We start from the raw sequence: 23,348 nt of genomic DNA on the forward strand, positions 1-23,348 counted from the left end.
AATTTGCTGTAAGAACAAAGTTGGCTTTAAGTAAAAAAATTATTCTATTAATGGATATTCCCTATCCGTTGAAAGCCAAAATTGTTCTATCAACGGATGTTCATTATCCGTTGAAAGACAAATACATTTCTGGTAATTTTATCCCTCAATGGATAAAATAGTGTTGATCATCGACGGATAACTATTTACCTTATCCGTTGAAGTGTCACATGAGTTACTTTAAGTGAGTCACAGCCGTTGATTCTTTTACTTAACCGATTGATACAGATATACACTGTTGTATGTATTTGTATTAAAGGCAGTTTTCAGAATTTCTACAGTTTTCTTTATTCTCAAACGGCTGTAATTTATTTAAAAGTATCATTTAATCATTCTATTTACGTTTTAATTGAAGAAAGTATAAAAGCCCATTGAATTCTTATTTTCACTTTACGCTTTCTTGCAATTTTTATTCTCTTTCTCTCCCAAAACTCTCAAGTTTTTCTCTGCAACCTCTACTCACAACAATGGCACCAGTAGTCAAAATTATGTCTCAATCTGGATTTGTTTATGAAAAGAACAATTTCGTAGCCTTGGTTGAAAAGAATGAAGCCCATTCTGATTATCACAAGATGATGGACTTCATCAAAAACTGCAAACTAAGCTATGCAATGCTGGAAGCCCCAACCATTTACCAGTGAGGTAATTGAGGAGATTTGGACAACTGCAGAGTTCAACTCCACAGATATGACTATTGCCTTCTCTCTCAAAGGTAAGGATTATTGCATTAACTGTGATGATATACAGTCTTGCTTTAAGTTGCCTGAGAATAATGCCATGACACCACATACTGATAAAGATGTATATACTATGTTAGATTCCATAGGCTATACTTTTGATTCTGCTAGTTTAGGTAGTATTAGAAGGAAGGGCCTTAGGAAAGAATGGAGTTTTCCTGGAGATGCCTTTATTAAGGTTTTCTCTGGGAAGATTAGCAATTTTGATGCCATAACTTCATCTCTTGTTAATATGCTCTATATGCTAGTTTCTGATAGGTACTTTAATTTTAGCAACTATGTCATGCTAGAATTAGGTTCCAGGTTAGGTAACAAAGCTAATAGACCCCATAACATCTACTATGCTAGATTCTTTATGTTATTGGCTAACCATGTTGCTGAAGGGTTGGTTATATCTAATGACAGCAATAAACTCAAATGCTGGGCTCAAGAGAAAAGGGTCCTTGCAGACCTTGTGAGAATCAACCTCAACAGCCAGGTGCCATTGGTATATCTGCCAATAATGAATGCACCACAGGTAAGTGAGGTAAACACTTCTATAACTCCTACTGTTTCCAAACCCATTGTTTCTTTGCCTTATAGTGTGGCAATGGAATCTGTGTCTTTGTCCCAACAGGTTCCTACCAAAGTCACCAAAACTAAAATTTCAAAACACAAGTCAAAGAAAACCACCTCTGTTGTTTCTCAAAAGACAACAGTTGTAACAACTACCATAAACCCTGAAGGGAGTGAATAGGGTGTGAGTGGTGAGGGGAGGGGTGAACATCAAGAAACCCCCCAGGATAAGGTGGGAGAGGTGAGTGGTACCCCAGCCAGCCAAGCCACAGTCTCTCAAAAGACTTTGGTGGTTCAAAAGGAGTCAAACACATCCCTAGTTGCATCCTCCCAAAAGGATGCATCTATTGAAAATAGTCCCCAACCAGGGACACAGAACAAAAGAGGGAGGGACACTGAAGCCACACATTCACCAATCAAAGCCTTTTCAAGGAAAAAGAAGGCTAAAACCCTAGTTTCCACACAGGGGGCACACACAGCACAGATAAATCCACCTGTATCTTTGCCTTCTCAAATTCAGCTTGATGTGACTCCAGCAAATGTGGAGTCACAACACCATTCTCTCATAATAGAAACACATCAATCATCAAACTCTCCATCACCCTCTCTGGATGTGGATATGATATTCACATCAATTCCTGATTCTCCCTCCTTAAAACTCAGGGAGGAGCCCCACTCAAATCCTGATGATCATCATCTTTTAGATGATTTGTTGGATCATCAGCCAATTCTTTCAGATATAGTTGAAGAATCTGTGTCACCTCACTTAAAATCAATTCACACAGATTCAACAATTATGTCACTTTCAATATCTACATCTTTTCCTTCTTCAACGGATATCTCTCATCCATTGACAAGTGGTTGTTCTTCGACGGATAAGCTTAACAGCAGTTATCCGTTGATACCATCAGTTTCCACTTCAACGGATACTCCCTATCCGTTGATGGTCTCTACACATATAACATAAACAATTCCAATTGCAGAAGACATGGTTACTGTTTAATCACTTTTAGGTTTGAGGGAAGGGAGTGATAATTTGAGTGAGAGACTGGGTTGCTCCCAGGCAAAAGGAGAAGTTGAGAGTCAACATATGCATGCTATTTCTTCCAGCATGGCAAAAGTAAGTGAGGGGAGTGCCACCTTAGAAGGTGAGGGTAAGGGTGTGAGGGTGTGTGTGAGCCAGGGGGAGCCCCTAATGCAAGAAAATGAGAGAAAATGAGAGAAAGGAAGGTACATAAGTTATAAGGGTGGATCCAACCATTGCTAGTGAGTCAATGATTGTGGATGATGCAGAAAAGGAAAGACAATTTCAGCAACATTACAAAGCTGTAATTGATAACATTTCCTTGGATGCTGACACTTTTACTCACCCTGTTCCAGCCTATCAATTGTTGGCTGCTCAGGGCAATGTGGAGGCAGAACAGACTTTGAACATTGTACACACTTCAGAATCTCTTCTTCGAGACAAAGCTGCTGTTAATAGGCTGCCTTCTCAAGCTGGTAAGCCATCTGAAGAATTTAGAGCAAATTCTAATGACGATGACTCTAATTCTTTGGATGAGAGCATGAACTTAGGGGGAGCAGCAGGCCCAAGTTCTGTTCCAAATCTTCCTGAATGGGCATGGGCAAAGGAATCTACACCATGATAGTTTGGTGTAGCTTTGGTCAAGCAAGTAATGTCTATACAGAAGGCCCTTCAGGAGACTACAGATGCTGGTCCAAAGGCAATTCTTCAAGCTCATCTAGACTCTCTGTATCTCTTGCAGTTGCAGCATATCAGACGGAATCTAAGTGTGAATGAACTCAAGCAGGATATTGCTGATCTGAAATCCTACAATGCTGAGAAGTTGGATTCAGTCATGCCTTATGGTACTATGCAAGATTTGTTAGTGAGATTGAGGAGAGAATCTGATGCTGACAAGAGGCTGGCCAGGTTGGAAAACAGAGTTCAGATCATTGAAGACTCTATGGTCACCATTCTTCAGAATCAACAAACTCAGACAAATCTACTAATGCAGCTGGCAAAAGCACAAGGCTTGACCCCTACCCTTGATGATAACAAAAAGGGGGAGAATAAAAGGGAAGGGGAAAGGGAAGGAGAGCCATCAACAACAGTTCAAATATTTAAAGTGCTAATTCCTTCCATCACCACTTCTCCAACTATTCAAATCAAAGGAAAGCTTGATGGAATTGATCTAATCCAGATAGCAGCAGCTGAATTGCAAGTCAAAGAGCAAAGGAGGAAAATTGATGAAAAGGTGCAACAAATTTTTGGTTCTACAGCTTCTAAATCATAATTTTTGAAGCATAGCACAAAGGTGGAATCAATCATTATGGAGTTCAAGCGAGTAAGGAGGAATAAGGTTGGAGAAACTTCTTCCAAGAATATGAAACCTATGGTTCTCAAGCCCAACAACAGATCCAATAAGGACTCTACAAAGAATCCTCTAAGCTTTGCTTAGATGAAAGAAGTGGATTTTCCTCTTCCAAAGCCTGATGAACACAAGGTTTTGGGTAGAAGTATCATAAAGCACAAAGAGACCAAGGATGTGGTTGAAAGGATGAACATGGCTATTATCTTTAGAGAGGGAAAGAGCATCTGTGTGATACAAGGACATCCCAAATTCTCAATAGCCAAGAGGGAAGAAGCCAGAAGGTTGAAGGAAGAAGCCAAAAAAGCTAAAGGCTGACAAAAGAGCACAAGCAAAGCTTGAAAAACAGCTAAAGTCAAGTCAAGCTGAAGAAAAGAAAGAAATTGAAGACAAGAGTGAAGATGTAGGTATGGGGGACGTGTTTAGTGATGATGTGGGGGAAAGAAGTAAGGAAAGAGAGGAATGGAAGAAAGGGAACAGAAAGAAGGCCAATGCAAAAAGAAAGATGGTAGATGAGACTGAAGAAACCCAATCAAAATCCAAACCACTACCTTCTATTCCTGAACCCATTATGCCTGACCCCTTCATAAACATCCATGGTGAAACAATCACTCCTAAGGAGGAACCAATTGATTGAGACACCATCAAATTGCCCACCTTCTTAACCACTTCTCAACCTTCAAAGAAACAGAAAAGGAAAATCAAATCAACACCTCCTCTAACCTCAATCAAATTCACTCAGAAGCCTAAGCCTAAGCCACAAGCCTCTAAGGATGATTATGTTCACATTTGTGACATAAAGGAATTTTCAGACATTGAACTCTATTTGGATGAGTTGGAGGAAGTAAGGGGAATAGATGCCTACATACAGCTACCAGAAAGACTAGTGTTCAAATACAAAGGAAGTGGGGAAAGAACTTGGCCTCTCTACAGGATTCTGAATGAAGGCTACTCTACCTTGGTTAGAGTCTACTCAGCCATAAAAAGGGATTCTGGCTTTACCAGGACTGCCAAGACTGAGATTCTCAACAAGATTGCCAACATAAGGAAGACTTGGTGGGAGCCCAATGCCTTGCCTAGAACAGTACTCATTCAAGAAAGAGGAATTACAGTTCACAAATCACCTTATTGGTTGATGGAGTTCAGAGACAACAAAGAAGTCAGAAGATTTTTCAGACTTGAAGATCAGCTCAAGATTGACAGTATTGAAACTCTCAAGGATATGCAATCTAAGTTGGACATCAATAAAGAAGATGAAGCTGAGTTCTACAGACAACTTCAACTTCAAATAGAGGAGAATGACATGAGGCTAGGAAAGAAAACAAGGGATCAAAGGAAAAGAAATTAATCCGCTCAGGCTAAAGGAGCACCCTTGGAAACAATGTAATTCTTCAATTCCATCTCAGCATACACATTTTTGCAGCACTTTTGAATTTCTGCTTTATTACAGTTAATATGTTTGTAAAGTGTTTTGTTATCATCAAGCTAAACCCAAATTTATGCCTACAGTTCTAGTAGACATAAATAGGGGGAGATTGTTAGGAATATGTGTATTAGTTTGATGATAAGTTAAACAAAATACTTAAGTAGAAATTTAGTGTTTGTAGCCTCAACGGATAAGACCATCTTGGCTATCCGTTGAAGGAGTAGCTTTACTTAGAAATAAGTTTAGTATTGTAGCACATTTCATTCTCTGGATTCAAGTTGTAATTCTTAGATATTGTGGGAAATTATCAGTCATGTTGACTACTAGTGGATATGCAAATAGGAGGGCTAATTGTAAATATTTCATGCCTTGTAATTTTGTATAAGTGAAGAAGTATCAACTGATATTGAAGACCTTCAACGGATAAGAAACAGAGCTTCAACGGATGTCTCTAAAGCTTCAACGGATAAGTGCTTCAAAGGATAAGACTTCAACTGCTAATAAAGCCTTAACGGATAAGGCATCAACGGATAAAGCTTCAACGGATAAAGCCTCAACGGATAAGGCATCAACGGATGAAAGCTTCAACGGATGCTTAGTTCAATAGCAGTTGATAGTGACAATTCATAAGCTGACAGAGGCACATGGGTTGACAGAGACAAACTGGAATGTGGCAGCCTCTAGAAGGAATCAAGAAAATGCAGCATTTCCATTCTGGTGCAAACAAGGGAGTATTCAAAGATTAACAGCTAAACCTAAATTGCATTGGATAGAGAAATGAAGAAGAAACATGTGAAGAGCCTTTTTAATTGTATTTTACAGTTTTGTCTTCACTTGTAAACTTGGTGATATATAAACCAAGTAGCAGCTAGTAATTAGATGTGAATTTTCCAGAGCTGTTTAGAAAAATCCAGAGAAAAAATCATCTAGTTTGTACTAGGAAGCAGCTGTGATTTAATTCTTTGAATCACAGATTTTCTGAAATAACACATCTCTGGTGGAACAACAAATCCACCAGAAAAGTTTTTAAGTTTTTTGTGTTCTTTACATTTGTGTTTGAATATATATCTGTCTGTATTAGTTTCAAGCAATTCACACACATTTGCTCTCTAAAACACTTAGCCTTAGAAACTGCTCAAAACTGGAAAAAGTTTTGAGATTTACATTCAACCCCCCTTCTGTAAATCTCATTGTTAGTCCACTGGGAATAACATAAGTCCTCGAATGAATATTCAAAATAATATTCATTAAATAAAATAAAGCGGAGTCCTAAGTCCTCGAATGAATATTCAAAATAATATTCATTAAATAAAATAAAGTTATCGAATAAACCTTATTCGATTAACAGTTTTGAAAAATATTTATATAAATATAATTATATATATATATATAATATACTCGGGAACATCGTCTCCCGGTTTAGAAAATGTTCACCTTTGGGTCCCCTATACTAAGGGTATACGCAACTACTGCTTATATCTAGCATAGGTATTATGCAACTTATAAGCAATTGAATCAACAATTAGATATCAAGATTACAAAATAGACATGCATATATACCATATCACATGCTCCAATATATCGCAAGATTTGCTAATAACAATCATGCACTTATCACAAGATAATGCATATACATAGATTTACATCACAACAACAGTATAACGGGTAGAAAACTTGCCTGAGTGTTCCCGGGTAGACTTAAGCTTAGAGTGGGTCCGATAACCTATGAACAACAACATAAGTCGGAATTAAACCCCGGTCGCTTAAGAAACTAGACTTTAACCAATTGAACCCTAACGTTCACTTATGGTCACTTCTACGCTTAACGAATCACATAAGTCGTTCGAGTACCCTCGGCTCCACCATTTTTAATAAATTAACCATTAAGAATTTTAAGGAGATTCTTTCGCGAGTACTCTACCAACTGCATAATCCACTTTACATAATTGTTTCATACTCCAATTAGTCATTTAAGGTCCTTAACCAAGGTTTCAAAATAAGACGAGGTGTAATGGTTCGTTCGCGAAACACAGTTACTTAAAACGGTCATTTCTCCTAAACCGTACATCAGATTCAAGCGAACCACATATCAAAACGAAGCTCGTAACATGAACTATCTAAAAATGATAATGGTCAGTTCATGGCAGTGAGTTCACGGGTCCTGAAGTTAAGAAAAAAAACAGTATAAGGTAAATCGGGCATTACGACAGCTATGTTTACGCGATTTTCCAAAATTTTACCAAATAAATTCAACATCAAACCACCACCAATCAACACCATTCCACCATCATTAAACCACAATACAAGATCATTTAAATATAACTCAAGATCTCAATTTATTCATCTAAACCAAGTCAAAATGTGACCAAGAACATCAAATCCAACAAGTATCACTCTTAACTCCAAAATCAACAAAACCACTTACTAAACAAAGCTCTAAATATGAACACCCATTACACTAACCCATCATCTAAAAATTATGAAATCCAAACCAACAAAACTTAAGACTAAGGGTTTGAGAAGTTATACCTTCCTTGGAGAGTGGAGAATCACTTAGGAAGCCTTAAATAACCACTAACTATCTCTACTAAGCTTGGATCTTGAAGAAAACACAAAGTTAGTTTCTTGAAAACACTATTCACCAAGAACTTTGATGAATTGATTAGCTATGTTAAACATGGAATCTTGAGCTTAAACTTATGGCTCATCTAAGTTATGAATTATGGAAGCTAAAGAAACAAACCTCTTGAATTATGATTAAGTGGAGCTTGGGTTTTGGAATTTTCTTCCTTGCTTTTCTTCAAATAGCCAAAGAAAAAAGATGGGGGAAGAAGAAAATGTGTTTGTTTTGGTTGCTTTTGATTTTTGTGTTTGTAAAATGAATACTTGGTGGAGATTTCTTTGATAAAGTGATGACATCACTTGGATGACCTCACCTCCAAGCCACATGTCTTTCCCTTATGGTTTGATGATGTCACCTTCTCTTTTAACCACTTGTTTTAGCTTCTCTTGGAAGCTTCCTTCCCATTCTACTTGTATGTGCTTGTCCCTTGGTCGTTTATTTGTTTTACGGTTCGCTTAACTCTCGTTCTCATTCGTTGTTTGAGGGATCATATCCGGGATCTTATTACTTGGGTTTCCCCTAATCTTTCTCAATATCTTATATTAATTTTATGATCCTCTCTTATAATCCTTGAATTTAAATCCTTTTAATCATGTTACCTTATACTCAATTATGTCGGTATCTGGTGGATTTTCGGGAAAAATCAAAGTGTTCGGATTTGGATTCTGACGATCTTTACATACACTTTTATACCATATAGAGTACTAATAAGACCTCAGAATATCAATAAAAGAACTGCTATATTATGTGGCATGAAAAGTTTTCTTATTCAGCATAATCAGCAAAATCACTATTCATAAGGTTTACAAAAAGTCCAAAATTTTTGGTGTTATTACAGTCTCCCCTCCTTAAAAGGATTCCGTCCTGGAATAAGATAGAAAATGAATAGGGATACTTTCTTTGTATTGCACTTTCTAACTCTCAAGTCAATTTTCCCACATTGTGGTTCTTCCACAAACCCTGACTAGCATGATAATCCTTCTTCTAAGCACTTGTCCCTTTTTGATCTATAACCCTTCCTGGTTTCTCTATATAAGTTACGTCTGGTTGCATGTCTATGCGCTCATATGCCCCTCTATGTCTGGCATCCGGATTACACTTCCTTAACATTGATACATGGAACACGTTATGAACTTGCTACAGGTTTGGGGTAGGGCTAGCTCATATGCTAACTTCCCAATACGACTTAATATATCCAGGGGTCCAACAATTCATGGGCCTAGCTTTCCTTTCTTTCCGAACCACATCCATCCTTTCCAAGGGAATACCTATAACAGCACTAGGTGCCCTACTTCCTACTCTTTTTCATTTCGTGTCAAATCAATATACTTCTTATGTCCATCTTCGGCTATTACCAGCCGTCCTCTGATTAGATCTATTATATCCTTGGTCCTTTGGACTACTGCGGGTCCGAGCATCTTGCGCTCTACAACTTCATCCTAACATAAGGGAGATCGACATTGTCTTCCCTCAAGGATCTCATAAGGCGACATCTCAATACTGACATATCATCTATTATTGTAAGAAAACTCAATCCGTGTTAAGTGATCGTTTCAAATTCTTTCAAGTTTATTGCACAGACCCTCATCATAACTTCTAGCGTTATAGCTTTTGTTTCTCAATACCCACTCTTTTCCAGTTCGTAATCGTTACTATCTTCCCTTCATAATACCATTATGCCTATACTGTCACTCTCTAGCGTTCTATAACCTTCTAATAATTTCATCGACCTTAGTACCACGAACGCGTTAGAATCGGAATACCATCGTACTAGTACCACTTCATCTTTAGCTGCCTCCATCTTTGAAAACTTGGTCCTTCATATAGAAGTAATAGAATTTATTGAGAGATCACTATGATCATGAACACTTGTTACATTGCATAGTTAGTACAGAAGGTGGCCAGCCTTTAGTACTTGAAAATCAATTAAACAACATGTGGTATCCTACTAGGCTTCTATCACACAGATAGATAGTCATTCGGCAATACCTCCCCTTCTGGAAGGGTTGTTCTTCTCAGATTACATGCAATGAAAAGAAGAGAAAAGAATGAATTGAAGAGAATTGTATATATGTATAAAAAATACTGCCACAAAATATCTGGCTTGGAATCTACCTCTGAACTATAGAGGATTGTCATAGGAGAACAAAATATATACTTAAATATATATATCAACATCAAGTATTATAGCATCATATTTCACGTTCTATGGACCCATGCTCTTGCTCGAGCTTATAAACAATCACCGTTGAAACTCCCTTGACAGCAAAAATCGAATCTCGAATTTCATTCTAAACATCATAGTTACTAGAATCCATTGTTATTCCGTAACCTTCTTCGTATAGTAATACTACTCTTTATCGATAAGAAGGAATAAATATATCATAGGTAAATGACCGCCTTAGTTAGTCTACCGATGATTACTTATACATCACCATGACCCGATTAGTGGTACTCAATCTCACCGCTCATTACATTACAACTCTCACAGTTGTCATTGTATAAATATTCATAGAATCGTTGATGCAATACTATAGTCCACCACAGACCTACGGTAGTCATTTGTTTTCCTCGGAATCTTAATATCTAATCATACGGAGTCCATATCTGCCGTATAAAAATCTTTTAATGAGTTAACATAATCACCATTCATGATTCATGAAGAACACTCCAGATCCTGACGTACATATGACATGAAGCAGATAAAATTGCAGAAGAGTTTCAATGAAAGCAACGATAGCAGGCTAATACCATTATTAACCATATTTCTTTATTAGGAGATATGAAGCTCAAAGGTTCATTTAGTCCTTTCATAACATGGTCCTGGTTTATTCTCAAGATAGGACCTTCTAAGATAGATAGCCCGCTCACGGTGATTACATGAATTAAATCTTTACCAAACTACTATTCGGTTGAGTACCTCACAGTCATCAGAAGGAATGTCAATCTTTCACACCATAATACAACCTTCACGGGTTTAACCATCATCACTCTATTCCTCTGGCATGAGCACCTATAATTGTCCTCTTACACTTAAAGTGTCGGCCACCTCTTTGGCCTTTCCTGATAGTAAAATTTCCTTATAATCAATGTCATTTTAACCACCTCCAACTAAATTTTCTACCTCATTTCAATCACTGCTTATGTGAAAACGCTTTTCTTAACTCCTGGTGAGAAAAAAAATCACCATTTTTCCATAAGTCATTGCCTTAGTCTTTAGATGTGAACATTGCCACGACTGACTCTCGATCATACTTAGGACATCTCTTATCATCGGTCCTTATTGTTTTCACCAATCTCGACCTTCATTGGGTCAATCTATACTTTCTTATGGTTCAACTCGTGTCCCACCTGGCATTATTATAATTACGTCATATTTCTTTTATCAAAATTTCTATTCTTGAGAACTTTAAATATTACCTTTCTCCTTGTAAAACCTCTAAGGTTATCCTTAAATCCTTCATCAGGTACACCCTAGGCACAGGGCATATCAAGATACCATTAACTAATACCAGAATCATTGTCTATATACTTCTGAAAAATTTCTCCACTGATCCTTAAAGGTTGTTGTTACCTTAATCCTTTCCAATTCATACTGTCAAAACTCATACTATCCCTATTAAGGGTGAAATGCCAACCTTTATGCATTCCCCTAAGATTCATTTTAAGTTACCAATGTTCTATCCTTAATTCCACCTTTAAAAAGGTACATGCATCCTTCCATGGATAAATCAAGTCATATATCCCTGATAAGGGTGTCTTATTCAATCATTCCCACCTCGATAGTATATTCCTAATTTCACGATAACATCTGTATTCAAAATAAGGTCAATCAATATGGCCTCCAAAAGATAACAACGGTTATCCGCTTTCTTGCATGATTCAGTAATGATAACAGGGATGTTCTGGAAGATATTGGGCGTGTTCAACGTGAACTTCTTAGTTCTAACTATTCATTTACCTCTGTTATTTATCTCAACAGTCACCTCAATATTGGAATACCTTTTTATATCTAGAGTCTCCCTTTTGGGCATCAAGCCACAGGTGTTACATACACTTCATATTTTTGAAGGTCACTTCCTTCATCCCATTTTCCTAAATTCTTGTTATCCTGTTTCCTTAGTCCATCCGTGTTTCCTTATTAATCCATCGATCTATCTCAAGGTTTCATCGAATACTCTCAACTTCAAGGGGATTAACTATACGTATCGCTTACGCCTTCAAACCTTGAATTTATCTCATGATCAGTCACCATCGCACTAATGATGACACACTTCTCTATATTTATTGTAAGGGTTTCTTAGGGTTTCCCATACCTAACTCCCTTATCACTTCTCAACTCTATTTCCTTTATATCCCTTTATACTCCTTCCCCTTTTCAGTCTTTTATTTTCGTTTCTATTACAACTATTTCATGAACCAACACCACATAAGCATTGATTTCAAACATCCCGTCATTCTGGATTCGTGTCCTTCAGATGAACCTTGACGACTTTCACAACCTAGATTCATGATTCATCATACTTGTCCGCCTTTGTTCTGGCTCTAAAGCTTTTACACTATCTCTATAACCTTGGAAAGTACTTTCCCGAAAATAATTGACTAAACTTTAATCATTTTATTATAACCTCTGGCCCCGTGTCTTTCTTCACCTTTCACCAGCGGGTGGCCTCTCTCTTAGGAAGGTAAGTGACAAATACAGTCTTTTGCGCTTCATCAATAATTTAGAATATAAAAGCATTCCTCTATTTCCTTTAGCCAGGCTCTTGCCTCGGCTAGGTCAGCTTGTTTCTTGGAACTCTGAGAGCTTAGCGACTTAAAGGTCCTGAAAGAATTTCCCACCGCATTGTTTCCTCAGGGTGGTGCTTGGGAATAAAAGTATAATTTTTGTTTAGGCAGGTCCATGAATTTCCCCATAGGAGTACCATCCCGGTTCTCCCTATCTTGCTCGACTTCTATTTTCTCAGCATGAAATGTTTCATCCTTCTCCCATGATCAGGGTTATCTTATACGTTAAAATCCTTGTTTTCCATTTCATTATGTTATGGGTTCTTTCTTTCTTGATGACGACCTCCCTGACTATCACATTCAGGGTTTGCCCTAAATCTTATTCCTCGAACTATGGCTTTCATCTAAGATCTCGTCCTTAAGCTCTTGAACGTTTGGAGCCCAAATTCCGTAGGAATACCTCATTATTCCCTTATCATCTTTCTCGGTATTAATCTCTTCTCTATTTTTTGGCTCTCTGCCTTCATTCATCACTTTTTCTTCGCACAATATGATCTTTTCCAATAATTCGGGCTGTATTGCAATCTCAAACAGCTTTTCGGTACCGGCTCCGGTTACCTTCACTTCTATTTCCATTTTCTCAAAATCTCTTATAAACTCTCCCAAAGACATTTTCATCTTGAGTCTCTCTTTTATACTAAGAGCATTAGCTACCATTTTGGATTTCCCTGGATGATAAAGAATCTCATAATCATAATCCTTGATTAGCTCTAACCACCTCCTCTGGCGCATGTTGAGCTCTTTCTGCGTGAAAATGCACTAGAGCACTTATGGCTTGTGTAAATCTCGCACTTCTCTCCATTCAAGAAGTGCCTCCAATCTTTAGGGCAAAACTATTGCCACGAGCCCAAGCTCATGGGTGGGGATATCGAATTTTATATTCCCATAATTGTCTTGACGCATACACGATTACCTTGTTGTGCTGTATAAGAAGCACCTTAATTCCTTATGCGAAGCGTCACTACACATCACAAAATCTTCTTTTCCATCTGACAACGCCAACATAGGGGCCGTCACCAATCTTTGCTTCAGTTCTTAAAAGTTGTTCTCGTATTTCTCTGTCCATTCGAACTTCCCAGTCTTACGAGTAAGCTGCGTTAAAGGGGCTACTATCTTTACAAACTTGAACGAACCTCCGGTAGTGACTGGCCAATCCTACCTCTGGTAGTCACCCTAACCATAGTCATCAATTCCTCAGTGGTCCTTTATTCATTCTTGTCAGTATCCTCCACGGGATTCTTCTCAGCAACAATCCCTTCTAGGACAACATCCTCAGCCGCTACATCCTCAATATGAACATTATCCGGTCCCGTGTTAGGACGCTCTATCGGATCCATAATCTGATCTCCAATAAGTAATAAAACATCATCGCGTTGTTGCTCCTCAACCTCAGGGTTCGGAGTCCCACTAACATATACGATAACGAACTACGCTTCTATCACGATATTTATAAGGGTTTCCCATAAGGGTTTTAACTGTCAGTACTACGTAAGGTAGTCCGACTATGAACTTGGAAAGAGTTCTTATTATCTTAGTGAACTTATTATCTTAACATCATATTATCTCTGAGGTTTATAACGCTTAGCTCTGATACCATTTCTGTAATACCCCCAAATCCGGGGTCGGGGATCCGGGTTGTCACGAGTTCCATTTCCCTTAATATCACCCAATCTTAATAAACAACCAACTACTGCGTACTGTGAACCCATAATAAACACACACACCACAAGTTATAGTCTCAGAGATGAATACCAAAATAACACAAGTCATTTTATTCTACAATTATAAACCATTACACCTTAAAAGGGTTTCTGAATAAATTTACATTTCTTTGCCATTATTACAATTCATAAAGATACCGAAGTCTGGTACATCAAAAGTTGAAAGCCTAGCCTATTGGTAGTTCCTACCTCAGCTACAGCGACATCAACACCTATAGGAAACTGCAGAACGTTTCCTATCCGCTCGCGAATTGGGAGTTTGGTCCTGTTCATCTTGTCTATCTGATGTTGTGTGATGAAAGAAGAAAGCAAGGGTGAGCAACAAGCCCACCAAAATAATATATATAATAATTAACAATATATGAGCATTCTCATAGTACTCATGAAAGTCTTTGTCAAGAAGAAATGAACCAAGTTGATATCTTAACGCGACCAAGTCACAAAATATTCAGTATATATATACCTATATACTTTTCACAATCCTTGAAATCCTCTGACATGTATAATATACACAGAGTTCCAGTTTATAATCGTATAAAAATATAGTTGCAAGGTGATCTCATATATCTAACCTTGTCTCAACGTTTTTCTGAAAACCTTTGTTATACATAAGATAATCATTAACTAGATATAAGTTGAAAAGATGAAGTTACAAGATACTCCAATATACTTATATCTTTTCCGAATACTACTTTAACTACCACCGTTCAATGTATAAATAGTTCATCCCATAGATTAAGCTACATGACAAAACTTGTATAGAATCAATCTTTGAAACATCATCAAAATTAAATGAAGTTACGAGATACTTCATTTGGTGCAAACATCATTTTGAAAACTCGACCCTGCCAACACTCAACAATCGCCCAATCGTAGCCTTTCTATCGAAGTACTCTGGGTAGTGTTGCAGAAATATCCAATTGGATGATGAACTCGTTACAGGAGTTTGCCGCGCCAGGAAGACCACTTACGATGATCAGTCGCAGTAGTGCAACCCCACCATTTTCTACATGTAGAGGAGAACAGTCGGATTTACTTGTCAACCGAACCCTGGACTCCTAAGAATTGGACCGTCTTAGCGGAACTTCCATGCCATTTGGGCCAATATAATAAGGCTGGGCCGGCGCCACTCGACCACTTATGCCACTCCTAGTTCAGATGAAATCCATGACTCTGAAATGTAAAGCTCGTCCCCCCTTTCCCCAAGTAGAAACTTCTTGATACGGCTCCACCAAGAAGTCGTATCTAGTTGGAAAGGAAAACTCACCGATATTTCCCAGGCGGTGCCTGTTAATGGATTAACTTGTTCTAAGAATTTTACTTCCCGAGTGTTGGGTAAGTAATCAAAAACTCTTTTATCCAAACAGCAACCTTGTTGCGAATATAAAATACACCACAGAGCCAGATCCCTCAGGTTTTGAGCGAGTATTTAAATCCCCTTCGAAAGGAGGATCTTAAATTATAAAAATGAGTTTTGGGATCCGCTCTAACTTTTAAAATCATTTTGAAGACTCGAAAATATTTTTAAGAATGTTTGGAGTAATGCTGATTTAATGAAATAAATCAGTCCCAATATATTAGAAATATCTGAATATTATTGTTTAAATAATATTCCCATAAAGGATGATATTTATAAAAATAATTGAAGTACAAGTTTTAAAACTCATACTTGAAATGAATAATAAATAACCAAAGATATACTTATACGAAAGTACGATCTTTATTTGAATAATCGAAAATAAGTTTGATTATCGAAACATTATTCTTTAATAAAATAAAGAATATTATTTAATAAATAAGCGGAGTCATAAGTCCTTGAATGAATATTCAAAATAATATTCATTAAATAAAATAAAGCGGAGTCCTAAGTCCTCGAATGAATATTGAAAATAATATTCATTAAATAAAATAAAGTTATCGAATAAACCTTATTCGATTAATAGTTTTGAAAACTATTTATGTAAATATAATTATATATATATATAATATACTCGGGAACATCGTCTCCCGGTTTAGAAAATGTTCACCTTTGGGTCCCCTATACTAAGGGTATAAACAATTACTGCTTATCTCTAGCATAAGAATTATGCAGCTTATAAGCAATTGAATCAACAATTAGATATCAAGATTACGAATTAGACATGCATATATACCATATCACATGCTCCAATATATCGCAAGATTTGCTAATAACAATCATGAACTTATCACAAGATAATGCATATACATAGATTTACATCACAACAACAGTATAACGGGTAGAAAACTTGCCTGAGTGTTCCCGGATAGACTTAAGCTTAGAGTGGGTCCGATAACCTATGAACAACAACATAAGTCGGAATTAAACCCCGGTCGCTTAAGAAACTAGACTTTAACCAATTGAACCCTAACGTTCGCTTATGGTCACTTCTACGCTTAACGAATCACATAAGTCGTTCGAGTACCCTCGGCTCCACCATTTTTAATAAATTAACCATTAAGAATTTTAAGACGATTCTTTCACGAGTACTCTGCCAACTGCCTAATCCACTTTACATAATTGTTTCATACTCCAATTAGTCATTTAAGGGCCTTAACCAAGGTTTTAAAGTAAGGTGAGGGGTAATGGTTCGTTCGTTAAACGCCGTTACTTAAAACGGTTGTTTCTCCTAAACCGTACATCGGATTCAAGGGAACCACATATCAAAACGAAGCTCGTAACATGAACTATCTAAACATGGTAATGGTCAGTTCATGGCAGTGAGTTCACGGGTCCTGAAGTTAAGAAATGAAACAGTCTAAGGTAAATCGGGCATTACGACGACTATGTTTACGCGATTTCCCAAAATTTTACCAAATTAATTCAACATCAAACCACCACCAATCAACACCATTCCACCATCATTCAACCAAAATACAAGATCATTTAACTATAACTCAAGATCTCAACTTATTCATCTAAACCAAGTCAAAATGTGACCAAGAACATCAAATCCAACAAGTATCACTCCTAACTCCAAAATCAACAAAACCACTTACTAAACAAAGCTCTAAACATGAGTACACACCCATTACACTAACCCATCATCTAAATATTATGAAATCAAAACCAACAAAACTTAAGACTAAGGGTTTGAAAAGTTATACCTTCCTTGGAGAGTGGAGAATCACTTAGGAAGCCTTAAATAACCACTAACTATCTCTACTAAGCTTGGATCTTGAAGAAAACATAAGAAAACACAAAGTTAGTTTCTTGAAAACACTATTCACCAAGAACTTTAATGAATTGATTAGCTATGTTAAACATGGAATCTTGAGCTTAAACTTATGGCTCATCTAAGTTATGAATTATGGAAGCTAAAGAAACAAACCTCTTGAATTATGATTAAGTGGAGCTTGGGTTTTGGAATTTTCTTCCTTGCTTTTCTTCAAAAAGCCGAAGCAAAAAGATGGGGGAAGAAGAAAATGTGTTTGTTTTGGTTGCTTTTGATTATTGTGTTTGTGAAATGAATACTTGGTGGAGATTTCTTTGATAAAGTGATGACATCACTTGGATGACCTCACCTCCAAGCCACATGTCTTTCCCTTATGGTTTGATGATGTCACCTTCTATTTTAACCACTTGTTTTAGCTTCTCTTGGAAGCTTCCTTCCCATTCTACTTGTATGTGCTTGTCCCTTGGTCGTTTATTTGTTTTACGGTTCGCTTAACTCTCGTTGTCATTCATTATTTGAGGGATCATATCCGGGATCATATCCGGGATCTTATTACTTGGGTTTCCCCTAATCTTTCTCAATATCTTATATTCCTTTTATGATCCTCTCTTATAATCCTTGAATTTAAATCCTTTTAATCATGTTACCTTACACTCAATTATGTCGGTATCTGGTGGATTTTCGGGAAAAATCAAAGTGTTCGGATTTGGATTCTGACGATCTTTACATACACTTATATACCATATAGAGTACTAATAAGACCTCAGAATATCAATAAAAGAACTGCTACATTGTGTGGCATGAAAAGTTTTCTTATTCAGCATAATCAGCAAAATCACTATTCATAAGGTTTACAAAAAGTCCAAAATTTTTGGGGTTATTACAAGAGACATAAAACTAATGTATAGGTAGAACTTAAAGTAGAGACCTATTACCACCTATCTGAACTCTTTCTTGACTAAAGGATACCACTTCCCCAGGAAAACAAAATGGCATCGGAAAATTGATTGGAGATATGATAACATGTATTCAAGAACTAACCTGATCTAATGGATTATCCTCTAAAAGACTCGAGTACGCCTTTTCTGCCTATTGCTAAGATCCCTTAGTTTCTAATAACATCGCCTCTAACCTACCTGCGACTTATACCACATTAAAACCGTCAGCCACTCATTATATAGGCTCACATGATACTTACTGCATTCAAGTACCAACCAGTAATGTTGATTCTCAAGAGGTCCTATAATTGCAAGATATTGCCTATATGCATGATATGACAAAAACTATGGAGCATGCAGTTATCCTTTACAAGGACATACAGTCCATCTCTGAATATTAGTATAAAGTCATTTATTCAAAATCTTGAATTTCAAATCCGATATTTACTGAACACAATGATATGATAAAATGGAGTACATCTTTGTAAAAAAGTATATTCTCACAGAACTTTCCCTTTCTTCTAATAGATGGGTAAAATATAATAGGACGAAGTAAAGCTCTTTCAATCTTTCAAGAATTTTATTTCTATCGGCAGGTAACAACTTATGAATCAGATAACTTAGAAAGAGGTATGTAATGCCCACTTACAATTTATGAAGTATGCAGCTAGGAATTTTTATTTAAAAAATATATTGCCCTCCAATATTAGTGTTAAAAAAAATGTTCTAGATGGGGAATACCATAGCAATATCTACTCAAGATAATATTTATAGATAATTGTATATTTGTTTTCACAAGTTAAAAAGCTATAATATAATCAAAGGTAAAAATTTTGTAAAACATATTCTGTGATCCGCAATATGTGCAATACTAGAGAGAAATTATAAAGACTTTGATTATAAATTAATTCAGTCATTGGTAACAAATTATAGGTGTATTTTACACTATTAATTCATTAGTGAAAGAAAATGGCCTCCACATCACAAATCTCTCAGAACAAGGCCAGCTGAGCAGGCCAACGTGATATAAATCCATACATGCATAATCATGTGTCGAAATTGTTTCATAACTCACCAACTCTCTTGCTGTCCGGAAACTTCTTCTGTAAAACCTTTATGCAATCCTGTAAAAAAATTCATATGGAACTTAAATATACATCATATAAATTCATCTAAGAGAATAATAAATTGATTGTTCACATGTTGGGGAGCAAGAGCTTCTAAGGCTTCACAACTGAGACACACTTAATTATTCCACAAAAAACTCAAAAATGTCAAAAGTATCATGTAAATATACTAATGAATTAAAGCAGATTAAAATGTCTTTTGCTGCTAATTAACTCCTAAACAAATGCAAAACCTAATAGATGATTCTAATCTAATATAAAAGATATTCACATATTAAGATAGTTATCATAATTGAAGATACAAGGGATGAGCCCAGATTCATCTAATATTTTCTATCACTGTGCCTGATGATTGACTTACAAGACCTTCTATATTTCTCAAAATGTTTCTTTAATGTTAGATACTCCACATTTACATCTAGTAAAGCTTTCTTTTTTTGTTAGATGCTAAAAACACATTTGAATTACGTAGGTAACAAGTAAACTCACGATTTAGAGCAAAACAGAATGAAGTGATAGGTTTAAAGCCAAAAGACAAGAATTAAGAATATAAAGATCACAATTCTCTTATACCCTCCTTTTTATGGAAGGATTCACCTGCTGTCTTTTCTCTCTAAATTCCAACTCGAAAACACAGTGTAAGAGTCCGGGTGATATAGTCGATAAATGCAGAAATCAAGAATATATATTGCTGTAATTAATAAACATATGTCCAAATAATTTTAGGAACTTCCAACTGAAAGCAAGAATTTACCTTTGCAACATCAATGCATTGACAGTCCATTGCTGCAACGACTACTTGCACATATAGTGTCCATTCTGCAATATTATAAACCAAGAAACTCTTAAGATTCAAATTGTTTGATAATTGGCCCTTCAAATATACTTCCTTTTACAAGAATCTCAGTATGAATTAGTACCTCAAGCAAATTAACCCTTAAAATATATCTCCTCTTTAACAAAGAATCTCAGTAATAATTAGTACCTCAAACAAATTAACCCTTAAAATATATCTCCTCTTTAACAAAGAATCTCATTAATAATTAGTACCTCATGCAACAAGGTGCCAGTTATCACATAGAATCCCCATAACCCACTGAAACAAATGATCATATATGATTACACTCATAATGCGCAGCATTCCAAATGTCACACTCGCGCGTTAATCTTCTATATCTAAATAACAAACAGCTTAAAATTTTCTTACAACTATACTCCATATAAAATCTTCCAATCATAGATGCTAGTTATATTCCAAGTTCACAAGATTCAAATACATAACACTAACACTCACAAGCTGATCTTCTTGAACAAACTAAAACTGTACACATAACTTCCTCCAAATACATAACTTCCTCCAAATACATACTCAAGTTACAATTCAATTTCATGTAATTCTTCATTCATAACTGATAACACTAACTCACACCTTAATAAGATAAAATAAAAATCATTAATCTGGATATATTTCCTATGGCATACTTCTGGCATAGAAAAACACAAAATCCTCCAGAAACAAACTAAAACCCCTAAATTACAGTTCAAACATTACCACTACATACAAAACTTTGTTCAAATACATATGGTAATTACATTCCAAATTCACGAGATTCAATATACAATCCCTTAAACCTTTCTCATCAAACACAAAAATTGAAACATAATAACACAATTCAAGCAAATTACAACAAAAACAACAATAAAAATGAATACGTGTGTGAATTATGTGGATAATTACCATCAGGACCAAGAGAAGAACGGAGATTAGAGTTGTTTAAGAGAGATAAGCCGTGTTTAAGGACTTGATTAGGACGGCGAAGTTTGAGCTTACGAAGGAGAGACAGATATTCCCAAGCTCCTCCACTGCTGTTTTCTACCTGACTCTCTAGCTTATTCACTTCTACCTCCTCTGTTTTGCTAACCATCTCTCTCCTCCATCTCTCTCTCTCGATCTCGATCTCTCTGTCTTTTTCTCTCTCCTCTGTTTTGTTGAATAGCTTATTCGCTTATTTATCCTTTCAATTAATACTACATTAGTTCCCGGTCAATTAATATTAGGAATCGTTCCTTGTCCCCATGCCCGATTCCTGATTTCTAATTCCAAACTCATACCGACTTCCAAATCGAAAGACTTGCGATGCACAGTTTTGATTAATATTTATTATATTTTTATTTCTATTTTGTATAATTTTAGTAAAATTTTATATAAGTATTAAATTAATAAATAATAATTATATAATTATAATTTTATTGTGTAAAATTTCAAATTCAATTCAAATAGTATAAATAGTATATAATTGTTGAGATTTTATTCATAAATAATAATATAGATGTTTGTTATCGGTGGCATTCGAATTTTGTAGATAATAATATAAATGTTTGTAGTTAACGGGATTGGAACCTGAGAACTTATATGTATCTTTATAAATAATAATATAAATATTTGTTGTTGATGGGATTCGAACCATGAACTTGTGGAGTGTAGTTGTTTAGTATTTGGATCTAACGACTCTAAATATTTGATGAAGAAAATCCGACGGTCACGATGAAAAGGGATAACAAGAGGTTAACCAAACTACAAATTATATCTCATTCTGGTTATTATAATATATATAATATAAATTTTTAAAAATTAATTTTAAAATAACTTATTTGTTGAATATTATGTTGGAATAATTCCAGAGGTCCCAGATTGGCACCCAAAATAGATGTCAAATGTCGCTTATTGTGGTCTGATTGACTACAAATTAATTAATAATAATGGACCCAATGCATTCATATAAATTTCACTAATAAAATCATCCCAAATTTCCAAGTCAACAATGACACATAAATAATATTACATAATAATATTTTTTTAATTTAATTTTTTTATTATATATAATTATTAAATAAATGATGAATAATTATCTTAATGATGATATTATTTTAAAAAAGATAAAATTAGTGGAGCAGTCAGAGTGGGGGGGGTGAGATTGAGAATTGAAATATATAAATGAAAAGAGCAAATGAAAAATGAGGACCGGGAATGAATGCAGGTTTATATAGAGAGATTAAGAAAACATATTAATTTTGTAGATAAAAATATCTTAAAAAATTATAAAAATAATAAACCATATTTCTGGAGCATGCATTTTACAATTTTATAACATTTTATATTATAAAATATAATTTATTTGAAATAAATTGTTAATACCGTAGGGCAAGTAAAAGAAGGAAAAATAAAAGAAAAAAAGGATAATTTTCAAAATCGAAAAAAAATAATATAGACTTTAAAAATCAAAGTTAACAGTACATAATTTAATTAGGCCTTAAATTAGGAGATACATAATGACTCTGGGAAATAAGTAAATAAACATAAGAATAATAAGTAAATAAACATAAGAATGGAAAACATCTCACTTTTTTCTAGGGAATCAAACCTAAGTCTTACAATTATTTTGCAAGAGTTTTACCAATGTGCTACTTAAACCATATGTGTTGTTAATCATACAAATATTATGTATACTTGTGTATCTTTAAAAGATTAAATATTTGGTATTTTAATTATTTAGACTTACTAATAACTTATAATCATATTTTTTTTACATTCTATTTTGTATCATATTATTATATAATATTATTTAAATTAGCATATACTTAATATTTCGTTAAATACACACGATATGAAGCAGGGTTAATCAAATTGAAATCAAGTATTATACAATTAATATGAAATATATACAATAGTTCAATAAATATATTTTATCCCAATTTATTATTGAAAATATATTTTTAATTTAAATTAATTAATATAAATATAACTAAATTATATTATTTGATTGGACC

General features: G+C 35.3%; 1 pseudogene; it reads right to left on the reverse strand.

Annotated features, from left to right (window-relative positions):
• The window catches only part of LOC141693924 (uncharacterized), a 37,874-nt pseudogene extending 16,429 nt beyond the window's left edge, over positions 1-21,445 (reverse strand).
• Between the last annotated feature and the right edge of the window lie 1,903 nt (positions 21,446-23,348).

This window comes from Apium graveolens, chromosome 10 (assembly GCF_009905375.1).
Source record: "Apium graveolens cultivar Ventura chromosome 10, ASM990537v1, whole genome shotgun sequence".
NCBI classification, from domain to species: Eukaryota; Viridiplantae; Streptophyta; class Magnoliopsida; order Apiales; family Apiaceae; genus Apium; species Apium graveolens.